Raw genomic sequence first — 9,726 nt, 5'->3', positions numbered from 1 at the left:
CTGCGCTTTGCCTCCTGCAAAGCCAAGGGACGATGGGGCCCCAGAGCATAGGCACGTTTGTAAATTGGGACTCTTTTTTAAGCATTCAGTTTTTCCCCCATAAGCTGAGGTCCCCACACACATCTGGCTTCTGGGGAAAGGGCACAACCAGGTTCCTGGAAGAGGCAGGCGGGTGTCCGCCTCCATACTGGGACGCGTGCCGGGAAGGACACGAGCACTGCCATGCGTGCAAGCGGTGCTGTGCACAACAGCCTCGGCCAAACCATGCGCTTTCCCAGTCATCCCCTCAGTTATCATTATAATCTTGACACACAAAAAAAATCTGGACTTTTTAAACAGTGCTTAAATGATTCCCTCCCCCAAAGAATTAAATTACCATTTATAGCCTTTCTTCCTATTAAAAATTTATCAATTTATTCATCACTTCTAGGACTGAGACCTTTCATTTGTTTTACAATGAAGAAACCTTTGATCTACAATTCTCCAAGGCTACCATTTTTTATTCTTTAGTTCTTCTCATTAAAAATAAAATACCTCTATTCTCCAAAATGCCTTGATGGCACTCTCAAAATGCCCATTTTAACAATGAGGAACTTTTTTATCCTTACCTCGTGATAGGCACTTTGGAAGTTTAAAAGGTTTGGTGATTTTGTGTTTTGGTTTTTTTTTTTTAATCTTAACAGAACTGTACCAAAAAGAAAAAAACACCCCACAAAAAAACCCAGAGGTTTTACATCCAAGAATCATCAGGCCGGAAGACTGCAACCAGGCAGTAATTACAAAGTGAGTCAGAACTTTCTCCCAAAGACAAAGAAACAAACAGCAAAAATAGAGCTTCACAGAATTTCTTCACCTGGCATGCTGAATTAGGCTAAGCTGAAGAGAGTTTGCCCTGGAACACCCCAGCTGTGCCAGCCTGCCTCCAACGGACAACTCCTTAATGGAGCCCGAGCCATAGCATACATTAAGACCCAAAGGTACAACCTGCAGAAGAACATTTGGAAACCATATTTTAGCATTTTTGCCTCTTGTTCATCCTGTTCTCAACAGCTGGACACACAAAGACCCCTCTCAGCAAAACAGTCGTTAGCATTTGGGTGTGACTATGACTACAGAAAGCAGATTTACCCCTACCCAAGGTGCTAAACATGTGTTTCACATCAGTGGCCCCAGGCTGCTCCTACCAAGAGGACAAAATGTTGAACGGATTTGCCTTACTGTACTCCTGGTACAACTTACATCTCATCTACTCCAAGGACCATACACTTTTGCATTTGTTTACTCCATAAGGTTTTCTCCATTAACGTAATTAGAGGCTCACAGGTTACACATTACAAATCAATAGAAGAGGGACAAGGACCATTTGTCCAACCAGGTCACATGGCACAGACTGGCCAAGTCCAGCTACATAATACTTTGGCCCCATATGAAACACTAGGACATAGCTACTATCTGGCACATGGGTTTCAGATCAAAAGTTTGAAACAACCTGAGAGATGCATCACTGTTCCTTGGGAGAGAGGCACCTTCACGTCCTGAGACGGCTGCAGGAAACCCCCAGGGTGCAAAGTCATCAGTAGGGATTTGGCCTTGATACTGATGCCCCATCACCTATCATGAATGGCCCATGGGATGCAGGACAGTGCTAGCTGGTGTGGGCCAGACAGCAGGCTAACATGTCTTCAAGCTTGTTCTTCTTATTTACACATAGAGATGTCACACAATAAGGGTCATACTTTGCTGCTGATCCAGCCTAAAACTGATGTGCCTGGCACCAGGCAATTCCCTGGCACAAGACCACCTTGTAGACTCATGCTGGTCCACCATGTACAGGTTCGCGTTGCACTTTGGTGCACCACAGAGGGCTTGCAGGGCTTCCACTGCATGAAGGTTTCTGAAAGGGGACTTTTCAATAGACCTAGTCAAATTTTTTCCTTCAAAACAATCTTTTCAGGAAAAATTGGATTTTTATCCCAAACAAACATTCCCCACATTTGCTCTCCACGGAAACTCTGATGTCTGTCAGGAATAGCAGTGCTTGAAAAGAAAAATGTGCTGATTGCAGTTTGATTTTTAACATAAAAACTTTTTCTATACAATTAAATCCTATTTTCTGCACACCTCTGTCACAGGCAGATGAAGAACAAGCTGAAGTTGAATTCCCAGCGGAGACCAAATCCTATTCCAAACCTGAATTCAGCTTAGATGTGATGCTGAATCAAGCCCACACTCATCTTCTGAGAGGCCAAGGAAAAAAAACATAAATCACCCAATTCCCAACATTTACATGCAACACTAAAGCAGAACAACCAACGAACTTGGTAGAGAAACAATAATATACTCCACTACCGAAGCAGAGTATATCAGAGGATCAAAAACCACTTAGTGTCCAAGCCTCTGTTTAGTGCAACATAAACCCTCCAGCTGCTATAGGGAGCGAAAAGGCAGCTATTGCCAACACACACATTTGTGTAGGAGCTCCAGCTACGACCACAGGAAACTGCCAAGTGTACCTGTGCTACCTCCTTCCCATCCCAACAGTCATAGCTACCTGCATCAGGAGGGAGCAGAGGAAGAGCCAGCGGGAAGCACAGAAATCCAGAAAACAGCTCCATAAAATAGCACGTGGCTAAGTGCAGCTAATTACCCTTTTGTAACCAAATACAAGATGGACCAAAAATATTACTGTCTTGTAAGTCACTTGCATATGCCAGAATATTTCCACTCTGCATAAATGGATTCCTTTCAAATATTGTGAAAATGAATTCATCCCAGAAAAACACAACAGGCCTAACTGCATGTCACCAGATGTCACCCAGGCTATGATACAGCCACTTGAGTATGCTCTTCACCAGCACCGCATAGGAGCCGTGAATGTCTGATGAGCCCCAGGAACGCGGGCTTGCCAAGCACTTGTCAATCTCCAGTGTGTGTTATTCCTCTTCAGTAATCTAATGCCGGCATCTTGTTCCTGTGTACATAAAAGCTTGCTCAGCGTGTTCAAATTGCTATAATACTGACAGCCTAATCATTTGGCGAAATGCTGCCATATTAACAGATAACAACTTGCCCTCTCTGCAAACAGGAGGCTGCTAGTCTGCATCGCTCGTTTCAGGGAAGAGGATGGACAAGGGGGTTTCACCTCCTGTTCCTGTTCCTGGGATATTATTAATGATACTCAATGCCCACTACCCCCAAAGCAGTGCTAAAATACATCGGGGGTGGGGGGGGTGGAGGGGGATGCTGTTTTACTTAAGCAAAATAACACACACACACAGAAAAGAGGCATTATTCCCATTTTACAGAGTGCTTCACAAAGACAGAAAAGAACTTTATGTGACAAAGGAAACGTGTGGGCTGAGAAGAAAAACTGAATTCATCCCACCCAGTCGTAGTCCAAATAACCATAATATTATTGAATTAGTGCTCTGCTTAAAATGAGTGGAGATCAGAGGCTCCCGAAGTGTGGTTTGCAGTTAACCTTTGCTCTGTGAGTCACAAGAATGACTGACAGAGGTCAGGCCAAAGGTTTCCCTAGCCCAATATCCTGCCTGATAGTGGCCCGCAACAGATGAGTATGGAGGAGTGAAAACAGGCAAAATGTATTGTAATAACTCTACACAGCAGCATAGCAGTCTGCAGCTCCCACGTTTCAGGAACCAGAGGAGATTTCTCTCTTTTTAAGAGCATTTGGTGGATTCCCCTTCCATTAGTTTGTACAGATGCTGTCTGTTGGGGTGAAAACGTCTGGCATCCACAAGGTCCAGCAGCAGCAAATGCACAGCTTCATTACAGATCTCCATCAGGTCATATTAAGCCTGATGCCTCAGACGTAAAACAGCAGGGACAAAGAGTAAGTAATCATTCATTTTCCAGCTAAGCAAGTTTTCCTTTCTGATAATAGTTATTTGAGATCCCATTACTGTGCATACAAAGTTAAGGTTATTCTTTGTGTAACTTTGCATTCAGGTCTACCCTGCAGAAAACGTTAAGTTCTGGTCAAAAAATGCAGCCGTTTTAAGGCAAAAGGCACATTTTTATGTATCTCATATATTTTTAAAAAGTGATAATGCAGGAAAGTATTAACACGTTCCCCTTTCCACAGCGTATGACAGTCAGGAACAATTCCCATCACAGGAGGAGTCCTGCAGCAGGTCTCCTCCTAGTACAGTAATCGTAAGGAAAGTGCTCGATTATTTAGGCCAGTGGTTCCCAAATAGTCTCTTCTAAAGTGTGAACAACCTTTACCCCATAGTGCTTCTTTCCACAGAAACCCCTCCAAGCATTCTTCCCTTAAGTAGGGGATCAAGTTATTATCAACCCCGTCCTCTTGTTTCTCTTTGCATTTTCTCCACTACTCAGATACCCATGGTAGTGCTCAAAATATTGTCAAGTCCGAGGCCTCTCAAAGAGACCAGTAAAGGGAATACCTTCACTATATCAACAATACATTGATCAATGTACAAGCTGGTTTGTACGGGAAATAAACAACCTCCATCCTGATCAAAGGTCCTAAACATGTAGCTTGACAGACTATAAGGAAGTGTTTTAAACACTGCAGGGCACTCTGTTTGCATTTAATCTTTTCTTTTTTAGTACTTTCATTTTTTTAAAACATTTTTCCCCAACCTGTCAGTGTTTGCTTTCCAAGATTTGTTTATGCTATGTAAGCTGTAGGTTATTTCTGTTAGAGACCCTAATTTCCTCCTCTGCTGGGACTATGGCGATAGCCCCAAGGAGGTTTACACTGAGAGAGAAAAGCATGACAGGCAGTGAATTAAGTGGTTCAGAAAGAGATTCAATTAGCTTTCTCAGTGGAGGAAAATGAAGATTTAAAAAAAAAGAAATTCTTGGCGGTTCCACGCTCCTGTCTCTGTGTCAACTTCTGCAAACGGACATCAAGAGACAGTCAAAGAAAATAATCATCAATATTTGAAACTTAATATGATGTGTGATTTATTGACACAGGACTAATACCAAAATCTGCCCTTACTTTTTTTCTTTGTGTGTGTGTTTTGGTTTTTTTTTATTATTATTATTATTATTCTTGCAGGTATCACGTAAGATGGAAAATGCCAATTTCAAACCTCCCACTGAGTACCCCAGCATGAACTACAGCAGTTAATCTACAGGAGCTGACTATTAACATTCCTCCTTGTCCCCAAACCCTCCATGGACATAACCTTTACCGATATGCAGCATCTCCCTTGCCTCTCCTGTGTCTCCTGTAGTGAAGACCGGCACCAAGCACAGAGAGGATCCAGAACAGATGCGATGCACAAAATTAAAAATATAGTGGGAGAACAGCCAGTTACCTGCAAATGAAGTTATGTACTTGTCACCACCAGACCAGCCGTGGGGCTGAAGCAGCCCTGGGCTGCCCATTAGAGGCTGCAGAACTCCTGTGCTCCAGCACCTCCCTCTTGTTCTCACTTCCCAGAGCCCTCAGGGTCTGACCTACGGCCAGGAAGAGCCTCTCACCTCTCCAGGTCTTGCTTCACAAGGGATCGAGCTCTCCTGACAGTCCTTGTCTTTCCTCCTGTCCTCCTGCCAAAAACGTCTGTAAATTCCAGCTTTTTCCTTGGCAACTCCCTCAAAAGGCAAGAGTGTAAGGGAGGAGCTTCCCCCCCCCCCGTTTTTTTTTCCTGGTAGCCAATTCCCTGGCTGGCTGAGTTCAACTCATTTGTTTCTACTGAATGTTTGCTTTTTGAGCTGCTGTAAAATTAGATGGCAGGAAGCCTAGAACTCCTGCGTAGGCATCTTCCTTACCATCTCCTAAGCCGTGAAGCACAGAAATGGTGTGTTCGTTCCAGTGAAGAAAGCCTGGCCAACATTTCCACAAGCCTTACAAATGCTTTGAAACCCAGTGTTGAAAGGTCCTGGACTGATTAGGACTTGTGTCCCACAGGAGAAATCCCAACCTAACAAAACAATAACGCCAGTATTGAGAAGGAGCCAGACCCTGAGAGGTGTTGGAGCTCTAAGTTTTGAAAATGCCAGATATTTCTAAATCTGATGCCTAAACTACTAAGCTGTCCCATCAGGCATTAGTGGAAGTATTTATTATTTTTAATACATGCTGCCTGCCGGCAGAGGCAAACAAAGTAAAAGAGAAATGACAAGTGCCCCTTCAAAGGGACTGCCAGCTGAAACAAGAAATCTGTAGGTATAGTTCAGACTTTGTACTTTCGAATGCATGTGCACCTACAAAGAGAGACAAAGAATTACAATCATGCTATTCCTGACTCCAACCATTTCTTTGCATTTAAAAATACACAGAATGCCATGAACATTCATTATTCTTTAATGGCACACTTTGGCCAGGAGAACCGAATGTAGGAAAATGAAAGACCCAGTTTGCTATTGAAAATTGAAGGCTTCTCATTAAAAGTTTTTGAAAAGAAAAGTGTAATAGTCAGGAGAAAGTGTCTACTTTTAACTCCTTTCTCTTGTTCCTCCCCAACTGTGCTCTGGGCCATGAAGATTAAGAAAGTATTAAGAAAGAATGCTTAATAATGGTGGCCTTTACTTAAGAGCAGACTGCCAAAACAGTAAGGGAAGGTTAATCTGATTAAAATAATGATGACATTTACCAAACCAGAAACTTGGTTTTTAATAAGGAAGCCTACATGCAAAACAATAATTTTCACATTTTTTTGTGAAAAGATGACTATTTTATGATAGACTATAAAAGGTTGTGTTCAGCTGTCTTTGGGATTACAAGGTGTTAATAACAGACGTCCCATAACTTGTTTACCACACCAGAAATACATTCAGATAAATGCCATCATCATGGATGAGTGATGTTAGTCTAAGAGGGCTCAAAGTTCCCTGGAGTCAATGCACAACCTTTTCACAGTCTTCCTTGGTAACATCTTATCTGAAATAGGACAGGCATAAAATTTAGATCATGTTAGTAACAGCAAAAGACATGACACATGGCACATCCACTTCATGAAGACTAATCCATGGAGAGACAATAAGTTATTCCCTAGTTAATCTGTTTTGTGGACCACAGAGTTTTGCGCAACTGAAGCCAGCAGTGTGCAGCACAAGCCCCCCCCAGACAGACCCCAAACAACCCAGCGTTTGCCCAAATCTGGTCCTTGTAGCATCCCAGCGACTCTGCAAAAGGCAGCAGCTCTCAGATTCCACTCAATCTCTACTGGCACACGCAACCCCTAATTTAGGAAGAAAAGGTTACAGGGTGGCACACCCTCACTGAAAAAGTGCCAACACCTGCTTTACAATAGCCCTTTTTAAATTCCAGGATCTCTTCCAGACAATTTCATCTAACTTCCATTTCATTTTATTTCTACAGCCTCTTTGCTCACATACCTTTTAAGTCATTATTTCCCAAAGTGAAAGATAATGTACCATTATTATCCTATATCTTAAGAAAACGTGATACAATACTAGATCGATATCCCAGCCTACTACTAAATGGCTGCACAGCCAGCCACAAATCTTCCCGTCCTTATCACTCAAATAGTGAAATACCTAAGGTTCTTTTCCACAAAAAGCTCTTCCACATTTGGTATGTTTTTCTTTTAATGGCTTTATTCCTTCTTTAAGTGAGTTGCACATATTCTAATGATGCATTTCCCTTATTACGTCTCCATCTGCAATTTATTCATTTGTATGAATTTAACTCTGGTGAACAGTAAATTCAGAGACCGAAGAAACAGCAAGCAGTCATTGTACAAAATTCTCCAAACCCATCTGCCTTCATTTTGGTACAAGAGCAATCAAACATCGAGTGCTCAGTGGTGGACCATCCTCTGTTCCAGCTGACATACCACAAAGTCTCTGATGACGAGGCCAACGAGAATAAAATTGTCATCTTTCTTTCAGGAAGAGAATCTCAAATATTTTTTCTGCTCCATCAGTCTCATGTGGGCCAGAACTGCCATCCTGTGGTAGCAACCTTGATCCAGTGCTCCAGTGCACATAAGCCACAGACCTCCTTTTATATACAGCTTACTTGGAGAATGGGGCTCATTTGGAGAGGAAAGGCATGGAGGATATTTCCTATCATAATACTATTACAACAGTATCATAAAAATTGAAAACAGTGGTCACGAGGTATGATTCCTTACCAGTCTTACAAGTCACCGATACCTAGCCTGTTTCACTTGTTACAAAAAAGAAAATCTCTAGTTAAACTGTGGTTGTTTTGTTTTAAATAAAAACACATCTGGTTTCTAAGCACATTCATTTCTGCCTGATCTGAAGAGTTCTTCCAGTCCTGGCCTTTTTTTTTTTTTTCCCTTTCCTTGCTTTTTGCCCAGCTGTTCATAAAACCATATAAACACAGGGGAAGGTCAGCAAGGAATGACAGAAAGTGATAGCCCAAGTCATCGGGTCATGAACCTTTCCACCACATGGTCACAGCAAAACATAGTCATAGCATGTCTTTAGAAAACCTTCATCATTTCCCTACTGCCACACAGGACAACTACTCCTGGACAGTTTATATCCCAAAAATGAAACAAAAAATAAAAAACCAAAACGCCCCACAACTCACTTTGTTTGGATAAAATTATTAACAGTTTTTAAAGAGAATGGCACTATGGACTTGAGAGAGAGGGAAAAAAAAAGAAAAGAAAAGAAAAAATGTCAAGAAGACACCTTCGTCTTCCTGACAGCTTTCAGCCAGAGCTATCCGGAAGGAAGGGCTCATGGCCCAAAGCCACCAGTTGGCAATGCCAAGCCCTCGCTATGGCCAGCACGGCCTTGGCGTACAGGACCCCTCTGCCTCTCATGAGGGACCACTGGGTCCTCCCAATGGGTGGGGGACCCTCCCCAGCCAAAATTTCCCAACGAGCATGCACATTTCTGCAATGCTTCTAAGCACTTCAGGAGGAAGGTCTCCAGCTGTGTCAGGAGTATTGTTAATAAACAGGAATGGCTCCGGTGGCTCCCTCAGCCTGCAGGAGGCTGTGTGGGATCCTCCCATCACCAGCAGTAGGTGTGGAGGGAGAAGAAAAGGAGAAGAGAAGGTTTCTGGTCTCTGATGGATAGATGTCAATCACCAGAGACACCCAGCACCACCGCCATGCCTGTCCCTCCTTACAGGGCAGGGCTTCCCAGCCAGCAGGGAGCCCTCCCCAGCTTCCCAGCTCTGGGCAAAAGAGCAAAACCTTGGCTTCTTCCTCAGAGAAATATCACTATTCTGCATTAATTCAATACAGTATACATCCCCTGTCACTCAGGAGAGTATGACGGGTGACAGGTCTCCTAAGGCAGCAGGCCAGGCTGGGCGTACACCACTGTCCATGGCTGTGGCCTGCCCCAGCCATGGCTGCCTCCTGCCATGGCCGCAGCCACATGCCCTCCCTGGGGATTTTGGAAATAGGGGAGCAGGAAAGACAAGGTCCTCACAGAGTTCCAGGGATGAGGTCCTGACCCTGCTCTCCGGGATGGTGGGGTTTTTCTTTGACCAAGCTGCTCCCCAAGATGGTGGGGTTTCTCTTTGACCAAGCATCACCATTATTAATGCAATGAACTGATGTCTAATCACACCAGACAATACCACAGGAAAAAAACCTGCAATACCAGTAAAGAGTATTGTAACATGCAAATATTCAGGTTACTTTGCCTGGGAGCACTGATGTGGGCATCAAGGGGCTGTGAGCAGATGCGGAGCCCTCCTGCCCCCTCCTCCCAGCTGTCCTTCACCAAGCCCAGGCACTGCCAGCAATACAGGGCAAGCTCCGTGACCAA

At 43.6% G+C, this 9,726-nt stretch overlaps 1 long non-coding RNA gene across 1 annotated transcript; it reads left to right on the top strand.

Annotated features, from left to right (window-relative positions):
• The first annotated feature begins 3,568 nt into the window (after nucleotides 1–3,568).
• LOC142052054 (uncharacterized) lies at nucleotides 3,569–8,211 on the top strand. The gene is made up of 2 exons (XR_012658692.1): nucleotides 3,569–3,853; nucleotides 5,054–8,211. It is a non-coding gene; the product is annotated as an uncharacterized LOC142052054 (long non-coding RNA).
• Nucleotides 8,212–9,726: the final 1,515 nt, after the last annotated feature.

Source organism: Phalacrocorax aristotelis, chromosome 1, assembly GCF_949628215.1.
Source record: "Phalacrocorax aristotelis chromosome 1, bGulAri2.1, whole genome shotgun sequence".
Lineage (NCBI taxonomy): Eukaryota > Metazoa > Chordata > Aves > Suliformes > Phalacrocoracidae > Phalacrocorax > Phalacrocorax aristotelis.
Note: the sequence above shows the minus strand (reverse complement) of the source record. Positions and strands in the feature narration are given on the sequence as shown.